Consider the following 13,270-nt stretch of genomic DNA (forward strand, 5'->3'; position numbering starts at 1 on the left):
CTCTATGGTTGGGGTTAGGAGAAAAAAATATTTCCAGATGCCTAGTGTAGGAAAACAGCATATGCATAGTCATATATATTTCAAATAGATGATTAATTTTGTCAGTGTGAAATGACATTTTAGAGTAATTTTAACTTGTATGTCTTGATTTTTAGAGATGTTGAACATATCACATAATTTTGAAACTTTGTCTTATATATATATATATATATATACAAACTAGAACTGAAAAGAATAGTATGAAAAAAAAAATAAACACACTTAAACTTAGAGCAATACTTCATTATTATTTGAAGGATAAAGCTCAAGTTTAATTTAAAATTAAAAGTCAAGAATTAAGCTTTAAACTTGAGCAAACAAAAAAAGAAGATTACTTTAAAACAGCTGCAGTGGTGACAAGGAAAATGAAGATACAAACTAAGAACACAATGATGTCAACATAGACAAAAGGAAAGCCTCAAAGAAGAAACAAGTGAATTAGACACAATACCCCCTCCCCCAAATCTTTGAAGAGCTAAATTTATTTAAAAACTAAATAAGATGAAGGGAAGAAAAATGGGGGAAATGAGTGGGAAAAGACAATTATGAAAATACAATTAAAGCCTTTCTAAGAGAGGCAAAAAATAGCAAAGACAATGACACTTTAAAAACAGAATTGACCAAACTATAAAATAAGAAGGAAAAAACTTCATGATATAGATAATTCCTAGTAATGTTCATGCTAGCTTTCTGATAGTCCTCCAGTCAGGCCTTGGTCTCAACAGCATAGACCCTAAGAGAATGGCCACAAATAGATTCTAGAGTCTTTATTGTCTCCCTCACATCTCTTCTGCAATCTGTGTCTGTCAATCTCCTTTACATCGTCTGTCAGTCTGATCCAGCCTCAGTCTTCATCTCTCCCAGTCTCCTCCTGCAGTCTGTGACTGTCTACTCATCTGACCCAGTCTTGATCTTGGTGAAGGAGTGCAGGAAGAGGGAGAGCCAGCAAGAGAATAGTCAAGGATGGAACTTCTCATTTCCAGTCCTTCTCAACCCTTCTCAGCCTGTGTCTGGCTCAGATGGACCTTGGTCTCAGTGGAGAAAAGAAGGAGGACAGGCCTTCCTAGAAGCCAAAATTCTCCAGCTTTTCCTTGCTGTCCCACAACAATCAGCAAACCTCTTACTGACATCCCTTCCCAAAAGCAGGCCACTACTCTTTTTTTTAAATAGCTTTTCATTGAAAAGATATATTTTTCAATATATGTTCAAGATAATTTTTCAGCATTGACCTCACAAAACCTTTTGTTCCAACTCTTCCCCTCCCTTCCTCCACCGCCTCCCCTAGATGGAGGGTAGAACAATAAATGTTAAATATGTTAAAGTCAGTATTTCAGTAGTTCTGTGTGATACTCACTGGGGTTCCTTGATCCTGGAACTGTTTATGGCTGTTCACAACACTTCTTTTTTTCTTTGACTTGAATACTCTGTATTTGAGTATTTCTGATTTGGGCTTTCTTTCAGAAGGTGAAAGTGATAGAGTGGGGGTTTCTATTTTTGCTTTGTCTTATAGTTCCAACATATCTGGAAATTTTTGGTTTTTGTTTTTTTTGTTTTTTTGTTTGTTTGTGTATTTTTTATTATACCCAGATTTTGAGGTAAAAGTGTATTCCTATAATATATGCAATCACACTCTGCTCAGGTTCAGTGAGACTCAGGGCTCACTAAGGTCCAAATGCTCTCCTTGGGGGTGGCTTTCTGCTTGTGTCCTCCAACTTTCTGGATGCAACAAAACAGATGCAGGAAGTCCCAACACTAGACATCACTGTCACTGCAGGAGTCGCTCAGTTGTAAATCATCTCCCAATGTGCTCATCAGCCGGTTATTCCCGGGGAGCTGCTGCTGTTCCACACAGGGTTTGTGTGGCAGGACTGCAGAGGAGGATCCCCTTGATGAAGAGTCTCTGGAGGTGTACTCCTCATCTTCACTGCTGGAGCTCTGGAAGTCAGAGGAGCTGCTGTCCCTGAGGGTCCCCATCTGCTTCATCTCAACTCTCAGAGCACTCTCTCTCTCTCTCTCTCTCTCTCTCTCTCTCTCTCTCTCTCTCTCTCTCTCTTCTCTCCTTTTCCCTTTTTTTCTTATATTTTTAACAATAAGTATTTATAGAAAGAACTTCACAAAGGTGATTTCTGTACAGAAATCACATTGCAAAAGCCTGCATCAGTAGTCAGTGAATAGTACTTTTCAAGATGAGAGCTTTTACATGGTTTACAAATCTGAGTAGTTTTTGCTTTTGTAATGTAACCTTTAATCCTTCCTAGCCTAAGACAAGAGCCAGGCATCCCTGGGCTCCAGGAGCAGAAGCTGTTCTAAAGCCTCCGGGTGACAGGCAATCTGAGAGGTTACCATTGCCTCCTTTCCTAGGACCATCAGCAGTGTGTTGAGCAGAGTCCAGGTAGCCTGTGGCCAGACAAGTCTCTCAGATGGTCAAATTCAATATAGATGAAAGGAATTCACAGCAAGTTATTGCATGGGTCAGGGAGAGGGCTGTCCACTTGTTCCACTGTTGCCTGGGTGCTTAGCTTGGGTCAAAGTGGGTCAGGGGTGGGGGTGGAGGAGGTCAGGAGATGTTGGTTCTAAAATTGAGTTTGTACCAAACATGTGGCTCTGGGCTCCAGGCTGGTATTGTGACTGCAAGAGGCTCTCCATGAAGGCCAGGTCATCAGGATTCTGTCCATAGTCCTCAGAGTTTGGTCTTACCATCGCCTTCACTGCCTTCAGGAGTTTTGTGCTGCTCTTCTTCTTCTAGATCAGCCTCATATTTGGGTTCTTCCTTAACTTTGCCCCTCCTCCCAAAGGGTTTCTGCAGCCATAACTTCTCTCCCAAAGACTTCTGGTCTTCCGCCTTATGCCTCCTAGGCTGGCTTCTTTTTTTGTGGGACCATAGGCCAGGCTTTCTGTTCTGCTCTCTCTTCCTGTCTGTATTTGGTTTTTCTCTCCTCCTCAGTCTTTTTCCAGTGTCTGTTTTCCTTAATTTGTCTCCCAAGGAGCTTAGCTTTCAGCACAGCCTTGGTCTCCTTCCAAGCACTCAGTTCGGGGCTAGTGAGTGCTGTAGGCTTCATGTGGTCCAAAGCAATAATATCTTTTCCTTGCTTCCACAGTTCATAGCGCTCCAGCTGTAGCAGTCTCACAAAAACATCCATTGAAATTTTCACCATATCCTTTCAGCAGGTGCACTGAGTAGCCATCTTGCCATAGTCAATCCATCTCAATGTGGCAAAATTGGTGGCCTCAGCACAGTTGAAACCATGATTGAATCCTGCATGGTATCCATAGGGGAAAAGTAATGATGAACTAGCCAGCCTCCTGAGTGATCCGATCAAAAGGGATGCCGTACTTTTTAAGACGGAGGGAGAGATGAGAGCCGTCTTGTGACGGAGAAAGGCAATACATCCCTGAGAACTGCCTGGGAAAAAGCCTTTTGCCAGGCGTTCCAGACGTTTCCCATGTTCTGGAGGTATGGCATACCAAGACTTGGGCTCCCCAAAGTGCAGGTAATTGATACTGTAGAGATCCATGTCTTCCGTGTGCCAGGGAAAGGTGGTTTTCCACATGCCAAAGTACAGGTAGGGAGTGTGCACCTCTTCTATGATCATCCCACCTTCGTGTTCCACCATGTCCAAAAGGGTGTTCAAATTCCCAATATTCCACTCCTGCACATCAGCATCATATAAAGAACCAGTGATATCAGCGCTGTAAATTGGAGATACAAAAGGCAGGTTCTTCCAGTATTTTACGTTCCAGATCTTCAAAAATCTTGGTGTGGAGGAGTACAATACTTTTCACTGTTGGCCAAGTGGCGATGATCTCCCACTGTCATGGCTTTCTTCCTTATGTTATACTGGGTAAATAACCCAGATAGTCCTGTTGAAGAGGAGCTGGAATCACCATGTCATCAATGTCATCATAACTTTTCCTAGGTCTCCACTCCTTGGGTGGGATCACCTTAGCAAGTCCTGCTCTGTGAGCTCCTTGGGATTCAGTGTAGGCCACATATTTCCCAAAGTCCTGAAACTCCTCAATGGTAGGACGGAAGGTCATGATCTTACAACTCGGATTGTGTAGACTTGGATTCTCAGACCCCATAATTCCAAATGGCTCAGTTCCAAACCCTATGGTTGCTGCTTTGTGAGTCAGCTTCCTCAGTCCTTCATGGGGAAGCTGGGCCAGCCACCCCTGGCTCCTTAGCTCTGGCCTGGCCCCCTTTGTGGCCCCTCTGGCTTACATTTTTGTTTTGTACCACTAGTACTTAAAGCCGCACCTGTTATATAGTGAGTGCTTTAAAAGCTTGTTTTCTTGACAAATAGCATTAATATGATATTGAAGGTTTCAGAAATAAAAAAAAGAAATTTGAATAAATACACATTCACCCATCACAATATATAAAGTTCAATGACATTGGTCTTAGAGGTTGTAAAGTAAATCTTATTTCAACATTCAGTCATCTTTCTAGGGCAGGATTCAACTTAAATTTCAATAGGATGTTGACAGGTGGCAATATCTATCTTTCTGTTTGTCTATAGTTAGCAGATGGGTAAAAAAAGAATAAGCAATGATTTTTTAACAATGATGGCTAAAAATTCGAAAGCATGATCATTTTTGATTTTCTATTTGTGAATGTTTCATTTCCTTTGTTTCCCTTTTTTAGGATGTTGTTAAACTTCTTCATTCATTAGAATAGCTTTCAAAATGATGGGTCATCTCATCTCATTTATCTTTTATTATGAGTCTACAACTAAAATTGAGTTCCTTGAAGAAAAGAACATTGTAAAAAATTTCGTTTCAGTGGTAGTAATACCAGTATAGCAGGCTATCTTCAATCAGTAATCGAGAGACACAGAAGAATTTCTAAATTAAAAATATCTCAATTGAACAAAGTTTATCATTCTGGAATTACTGTTCATTAAGATTAATAAATCACTCAATTGTAATAACATTTACAAATGGAAATAAATTAAAATGCTTTCAAAAGCTTTTTAAAAAGGAATTATTTCCTGTTTTCCCACTGTGAGAGCTGGCTGCAAATGGCTCACTGAAATAATAGACATATGAGAGAGTAAAACCAGTTGACGGAATAAAGTCAGCAGAGAAAATCTGAGTTTAGTCACTGTAAAAGAAAGACAGCTCTAGTAGTTAGTTCTTTTGAAAGTCCTAGGAAGACAAGTAGGTAGTAAGATGCAAAATAAATAAATAAATAAATACACACACACACACACACACACACACACACACACACAAACACACACACACACACACACTCACACACACAATCTTGATTTAAAATCTAAGGATTAGTGTTTTGATTTCATTTCTACTACTTACTACCTGTCTCAAGTTGGACAAGTATCTAACTTGCCTGTTCCTCAGTTTCTCCATCTAACAGTGGATCAATTTAATCTAAATTTCTTTTCAGTTTTAAAACTATAATGCCATATACTATAAAGAACAGAAAGACAGTAAATCATCAACAGCTAGGAATTATGTCATTTCTTCTCTAGCTTCAATGTCAACATTGATTCATTTGATTTCCTATGATATAGACTTGCAGTCTATCATCATTCTACCTGTTCTAGCAGAATGTGATCTTCAATCAATCCCAATCATAACAAATTGATCTCTCACCAAATCTCAACATGCATTCCAGCAATTATATATTAAAATGATCCCCCATCTTGTCGGAAATATGAGTTTCAGCTTACCTATCTTTCAAATGAAAAACATGCTACATGATTCCTTAAGCTCCTTAAAAAATAATAGTTTATAATGTCATTTAAATATCATTTAACTAAACTGAAGATATACAGAACTCATGTTATGTAGGCTGCCTTCTTCAATCCTAAAGATTTCTGATAAAAGGCACTAAGGCCGTAATTTCTTCCTAGTTGTTTTTCAACATCCCTGCCAAAAAAAAGTCCACACCACTATTTCAACCTGCTTTGGCCACAAAAAGTAGAAATAAATCACCAGATCCTCACTCAAATTTTACATAGAGAGGAGGAAATAAAATCCAAATAAATATGAAACCCCTATTCATAGTCTTTCTTATCTATTTAAATATCAGCCTAAGCGTCTACTTTGTATTATTTTTAAAGCTATGCTCAACATTTCAAGTTTTGAAAAATTACTGAAGAAAATATTGGACTGGAATTTATGGGTAAGGTCTCTGCCTATCAAATTAGTAAAAAAAAGTAAAGAAACAGACTTCTTCCAGTAGTTATGGACATTTTAATATAATTGTTTTTTTTTTTCAAAGTTGACAACTCCTTGTATGACTTTAAAGTCATCATGATGAGAAATACTTGAATATATTGAAGACTTACTAAATCCCTGCTTAGTTGAAGAGGAAAGGAGCCCATTGAGAACAGTCTGGACTAGAATCTAGAATCACATCTCCTTTACAATCTGTGTCTGTCACAGTCTCCTTTACATTGTCTGTCAGTCTGATCCCTGTCTCAGTCTGCATCTCTCCCAATCTCCTCCTGCTCTCTGTGACAGTCTGCTCATCTGACCCAGTCTTGATCTTAGTGGAGGAGTGCAGGAGGAGGGAGAGCCAGCAAGGAGGAGAACAGTCAAAGAATGGAACATCTCATTTCCAGTCCTTCTCAACCCTTCTGAGTCTGTCTCTGGCTCAGATGGACCTTTGTCTCCCTTAGAGAAATGAAGGAGGGACAGGCCTTCCTAGAAGCAAAAAATTCTCCCAGTTAGTCCTTGGCCTCTCCACAACCATCAACAAACCTGTAACTTTCATCCTTTGCAAAGACAGGGCATTACTCTTTTTTTTTTTTTTTTTTTTAACATAACTTTATTTACAAGATGTATTTTTCAATCTATCTTCAAGGTAATTTTTCAGCATTGACCTTGAAAATCCTTTTATTCCAATTTCTCCCCTCCTTCCCCCCATACCCCTCCCCTAGATGGAAACAACATATGTTAAATAAGTTAAAGTCAGTTGTCAGAGTAGTCCTGTGTCATCCTGACTGTGGTTCCTTTATTCTTAAATTGTTTTTGGCTGTTCACAACACTTTTTTTTTTTTCTTTGAATCCTCTGAATTTTGATTATTTCTGATTTGGGGTTTCTTTCTGAAGGTGAATGTGATTGAGTGGGGGTTTCTATTTTTACTTTGTCTTATACTTCTAATAGACCTGGGAAGTTGTTTTTTTTGTTTGTTTGTTTTTCTTTTTGTTTTTTGTTTGTTTGTTTGTTTTATACTACCCAGATTTTAACATGCTACCCAGATTCTGAGGTAAAAATGTAAGCCTATAATATATAAAAGTTTACACTGCTCAGGTTCAGTGAGACTCAGGGCTCACTAAGGGCCAAAGGCTCTCCTTGGGGGTGGGTTTCTGCTTGTGTCCTTCATCTATCCAGATGTTCTAACAAATTCAGATGCAGGAAGTTCCAAGGCTAGTCATTGCTGTCACTGTCAGAGTCACTGAGTTTTAAATCTTGTAGCAATATGCTCATCAGCTGGTCATTCCCTGGGAGCTGGCTGCTTCTGGTCTCCAGAGGGCTTCTGTGAGGTAACTGCAGAAGAGGACGCTGGGAGAAAGAGGCTCTGGTTGTGACAGGCTCCTGGTCTTCAGTGCTGGAGCTCTCAGAGTCACTGAGTTGTAAATCTTTTCTCAATATGCTCATCAGCTGGTGATTCCCGGGGAGCTGTCTGCTGCTGTTTGCCACAGGGATTCTGTGAGGGAGAGGGGGATGCTGGGAGGCCAAGTCTCTGGAGGCGGGCTCCTCCTCTTCACTGCTGGAGTCACTCACTTGTAAATCTTCTTGCAATATGCTCATTGTCCTGCTATTCCCGAGGAGCTGGCTGCTGCTGTTCCCCACAGAGATTCTGTGAGGGAGAGGAGGATGCAGGGAGGACGCGGCTCTGGCTGTGGCGGGCTCCTCCTCTTCACTACTGGAGCTCTCAGAGTCAGAGTCAGAGGAGCTGCTGTTGCTGCTGGAGTCACTCAGTTGTAAATCTTCTTGCAATATGCTCATCAGCCGGTTATTGTCGGGGAGTTGGCTGGTGCTGCTGTTCCCCAGAGGGATTCTGTGAGGGAACTGCAGAGGAGGATGCTGGGAGGACGAGCCTCCGGGGGCGGGCTCCTCTTCTTCACTGCTGGAGCTGTCAGAGTCTGAGGAGCTGCTGTCTGTGAACATGTCCATCTGCTCCATCCAGGCTCTCAGCTCTCTCTTAATGTCCAACAACTGGAGTTCCCCGAGAAGATCTTCTTCCACAGGACAGGCTTTTGGTCCAACAGGTGTCTTCCCTGCGGCTCGGAATGCTATGGGAGTGGGCGGTGCCGGTGCAGGGGGCGGTTCCACTCTTGCCTGGGTTTTGCTCCCTCCCTCAGTTCTCATCTTCTTGACCTGAGGGCTGCTGATGACTTTTTCCAACACACATTCTCCAGTATCCTGATTAATGAGGAGAATACAGTCTGCCTCATAGGGTCTTTTGTTTCCTTTGAAGACAGTCTTTGGGGCTGCAGCTCCAGGGAAGTGAGGCAGGGATCCCGATGCTATGGGAGTGGGCGGTGCCGGTGCAGGGGGCGCTTCCACTCTTACCTGGGTTTTGCTCCCTCCCTCAGTTCTCATCTTCTTGACCTGAGGGCTGCTGCTGACTTTTTCCAACACACGTTCGCCGGTATCCTGATTAATGAGGAGAATACAGTCTGCCTCATAGGGTCTTTTGTTTCCTTTGAAGACAGTCTTTGGGGCTGCAGCTCCAGGGAAGTGAGGCAGGGAGACCCTGACCTCGTCTCCCTTGCTCACCTGGAGTTCACCTTCCCCCGATGCGCCTACAGAGGCCGGCTTCAAATCATAGCCGATCCTGTGGAAGTAGGACTTGGGCCTCTTCTCGAAACTGTCCCCGAACGTCAGGCAGTTCTCCTTGCCGTCCACCAGCAGGTTCCTGGTGCCCTTCATGGCTCTCTCCCTGTCTGGAATCTGGCTGTATTCACTGCCCGGTGTGGCTCCTAGGGCGGCCTCCTCAGTGCCTCTCAGTATAGGCGTGCTGTGTAAAGTTAGGTTGCTCCCTCAGTTGGAATCCTTCTCTGGGAGCAGGTTTCCTGGTTTTCTTCTCCAGCAGCCTCTTCTTCTTCTTCCTGAATGCTGGCTCTGAATCTCCTCCAGCTCTAGTCCTTCCCAAATCCAGACTGCTTCCCAGGCCCCATGTTGTCTCTTTTATCCTCCCAGAGAATGGGCAGATGAGAATCCAGGGGCTTGTGGGAAATCCTTCAACCAATCAACTTGCTCCTTTTAAAAGTGAAAACTCCTTTAAATGTGTAAACTCCTTTTGAGAAAACTAAAGGTGTCAACTGCTAAAGGTGTCAACTCTGAGCTAGAGAATTGTTTAGACAACCTGAGTTATCACCTTGTAATCCCAACATCTTTCCCTTTCTTTTGATTTAGAACATAGGGTGGTCATGGCCTTGAAACATAACTCCATCAATATGGGAGGTATTACACATATTTATATAAACATATATATATTGTAACATAGTAACATTATACATGCTAGAAGTATGAAACAAATAACATAATCAAATAATTATAAATTGAGAATTTATTAAAGTCCATAAGTCCATTGTGCATTAGTCTCATCTTGTGTTAGGGAATCCAATGATTCCTTCTGGTTTTAAAGTTCTTTAACAGCCTTATCTTGTGTTAGGGAATCTTTAACAGTCTCCTTATCAGCCATGCTCTTTCAGTGTCAGATGTTTCTTAGATCTTCTCCTTTGTTTTTCTCTTTTTCTGTCTCTCCCTTATGAACAAGGAGAATAAGACTCATTGGCACCCATCTGTTTCCTTCTCCATCTAAAGAAGTACAAGCAAAGCCTCTCCACCAAGCAGCTAACCTCTCTGGTCCCTTCCATTCACCACTTTCTGGGTCTCCCAACATCACCTGGTGATTATCTAAGGACAGTGGAGCTTCTCACACTGGATACTGCCACAGGTTAAAAAACCTGTCTGCAGGAACCAATGCATCTTTGTCAAAAATTAGAAAATTAATGATATGGAGAACTAAATGTAGAAGTTCTCTAAGGTTACCTGTGGCTCCTGCTTTCCTTTCTTTTTTGAGGATTGCCTTAGTGTCTCTGTTTCTTCTCTCTACCATTGCCTGACCTTGAGGATTAAAAGGAATGCCAATGGTGTATAAAATCGTACACTGTGCACAAAAGTGCACAAAATATTTAGAAGTATATGCAGGCCCATTGTCTGTTTTTATTTCTTGTGGCACACCCATAATTCAAAATGCTTGGACATGAATTCAGTGACCACTCAGGTTGTCTCTTTTGCTGTTGGCACTGCCAAAGTGAATCCTGAGAAGGTATCTACCACCACAAGGATAAAAGACAGATGACCAACAGATTTATAATGGGCCACATCCATGTGCCAGATTTCATTGGGTCTGAAACCACCAGGATTCTTCCCTGGAGGGAGTGTAGGATTGTGGAAAGGAAGGCAAGCTATACAGCTTTTTACAATGCTCCTATATTGCTCTCTTGTTATTCCAATTTGTAAATGTAAAGCTTGAGCAGCTTGATGATATTTAGAATGAGATTCTTGTGCTTTCTGAAATAAAGGAGTACTGGATAACATAGTGAAAAGGCTATCTGCCTTTGAATTTCCATCAAAAATAGTACCTGGAAGTCCACTATGTGAGTAGACATGCAACATATAACTTTTGCTTGGATGCTTTCTCACTTGCTCTTGAACTTCCTTAAAGAGCTGTTAAATATTAGAGGCTGTAAATTTTATTTGGGCTGTGGCAATTCTTTTTACCACACCTACTGAATAGGATGAATCAGTAATTATAGTTATGTCTCCTGGGTAATAAGTGAGAGCAAATGACAGGACAGCAAATAATTTGTTGTGCTCAGTGGACTGAAAAGGAGTTTTCTGACTATTCTCTTTATGGATAAATCATGAAGTGGTTAGCAAAAATATTTTCTTTGGTGTCATCTGCAAAGATGATTGGTCATGTAAGAGGAACCTTAGAAACCTTTTCTTCAAAAATGCATTGCCTATTATGTAGTAGCCGGGTTATCTTCAATGGAGACCCATGTGCAAAATTTGGAGCTGTGGTAAATCAAATTTGCCATTATGAAATGCTCTCACGGCATATATTAATTTGTGCATTAGTATAGAATGTGTTTCTTTTTGGATGACTCATCCCAGATAATTGTACTACTCTTTTAATGGCCTGTAATAAAATTCTACCCACAAGCACTGGGTAAAGAGTAAGGCTTTGTTCTCTTTGCACTGGGTGGCTTATCCACTCAATCATACTGTCTCTTTGATGAAGGACTACTATGGGTGCCTCTTTTGTAGCAAAAAGTGATATTTCCAAGGGTTTTTGAGTGACTCTTTCAACCACATTGGATAAAGCCAGTTCAACTTCTCTCAAAGCCTCTTGCACTTCTTTTGTAAGCTGGTGTGGGGAATTCAAAGCACTGTCTCCCCTTAAAATGTCATATAGAGGTTGCAGTTGATTGGTAGTTAAGCCTAACCTGGTCACATCTATTGGATATCTCCTATTAATTTTTGGAACTCATTTAAGGTGTCCAACTTCTCTGTTCTTAAAGAAAGCTTCTGTATTGTGAGTATCTTAGGATATACTTCATATACTAAATATTGAAAAGGATCATCTCTTTGAATTTTTTTTTCTGTAGCTATATGCATTTTGTAGTACTTCAGTGTTTCTATGGACTTTTGTAGACATGCTTTTAACATTTGTTCCTCAGGTACACATCCCAAAATATCATCCATACAATGTAACAACATTACTTTAGGAAATGCTTTTCTTACTGGAGCAAGAGCAGCAGCAACATATATTTGGCACATAGTAGGGCTGTTTTTTCATTCCTTGTGGCAAAAATGTTCATTCATATCTTTTATAAGGCTTAGCCAAATTAACACTAGGCACTGAAAAAGCAAATCTTTTGATATCTTCCTTTCTTAGAGAGATGGAATAGAAACCATCCTTAATGTCTATAACCCAAAGAGGCCATTCTCTTGGCAACTGAGTAGGAGATGGAAGTCCAGGCTGAAGAATTCCCATACTTTCCATCTGGTCCTTTCCTCTTCTTGGATCACTGAACATCCTCCATTTTCCAAATTTCTTTTTCACCACAAATACTGGGGAATTTCAAGGACTTAGGGAAGGCCAAAAGTGTCCTTGGTCAACTTGTTCTTGTACTATGTCTAATAAGACCTGAATTTTATCACTTCTTAAGGGCCACTGTTCTACCCAAGCTGGTGATTCAGTCTTCTACTGAATTGAAACCGGTAAGAGTCCAATTAGGCCTTCAACAGCAGCCTTGCCTACAAAGCCAAAGTGCTTACTTTTAATCCTATATGTTATAAAATATCTCTTCCCCACAGATTGATGGGGAATTTTTCAACCACAAAAGCAGTAAAAACTCCTGTTTCATTTTCAAATGTCTATCTCAAAGACATAGCACTAACTTATGCTGCTATTGATCCTCCTACACCACACATGTAGGTGTGTGCCTTAACTTTTTTTTTTTTTTTTTTTTTTTCCTGAGCCTGGGTTTAAGTGACTTCCCCAGGGTCACATATCTAGGAAGTGTTAAGTGTCTCAGACCATATTTGAACTCGGGTCCTCCTGAATTCAGGGCTGGTGCTCTATCTACTGTGCCCCCTCTGCCTTAACCTTTGGCCAGTGACTGGGCCACTTGGCACGTCTAATAACTGTAGCATCTGCACCCCTCTCTACCAATCCTTCAAATGGTATTACATTTATATAAATAGTAAGCATAGGTCAATCAGCTGTCACAGCTGCTGTCCAATATATTCCTGGATTTTGTTCATTGGAGTCAGAATCTGGGCGATTGTCACCAGATTGCTTATTAGGGGTATATAACAATAAGCCTGATACTTCTACTTCTCCTGCTTGATAAATCACACTTTGTCTACCTGTGTTAGTGACTAGGACATTAGCTACACATTCTCCAGTTTCCCACATCAGTGTATGGATGAACACTGTTTTGTAAGCACTCTCAGAAAGTGAAATGGTCAAGGCTACTGTGCCTGGAGGCAAAGGATCCATAGGCTGAACAGGAATAGATTTCATTTCTCCAGGGAATATCTCAGTATACTCTAAGGCATACAACTCTATTTTTCCTAAACTCTATCCCTTTCTTCCATCTGATTGCCTTTTGGCTTGTTTAGGGACATGCTCTGCTTATACACTATTTATCCCCAACCTGGGGTGGAGCA

The 13,270-nt window shown here is 41.0% G+C and overlaps 2 pseudogenes; both read right to left on the minus strand.

The window, feature by feature from the left end:
* Positions 1-2,719: 2,719 nt before the first annotated feature.
* Positions 2,720-4,122, minus strand: LOC141546984 (lysine-specific demethylase 4B pseudogene; annotated as a pseudogene).
* Positions 4,123-7,441: 3,319 nt separating this feature from the next.
* Positions 7,442-8,965, minus strand: LOC141547448 (ELL-associated factor 1 pseudogene; annotated as a pseudogene).
* Between the last annotated feature and the right edge of the window lie 4,305 nt (positions 8,966-13,270).

This window comes from Sminthopsis crassicaudata, chromosome 6 (genome assembly GCF_048593235.1).
Source record: "Sminthopsis crassicaudata isolate SCR6 chromosome 6, ASM4859323v1, whole genome shotgun sequence".
Lineage (NCBI taxonomy): Eukaryota > Metazoa > Chordata > Mammalia > Dasyuromorphia > Dasyuridae > Sminthopsis > Sminthopsis crassicaudata.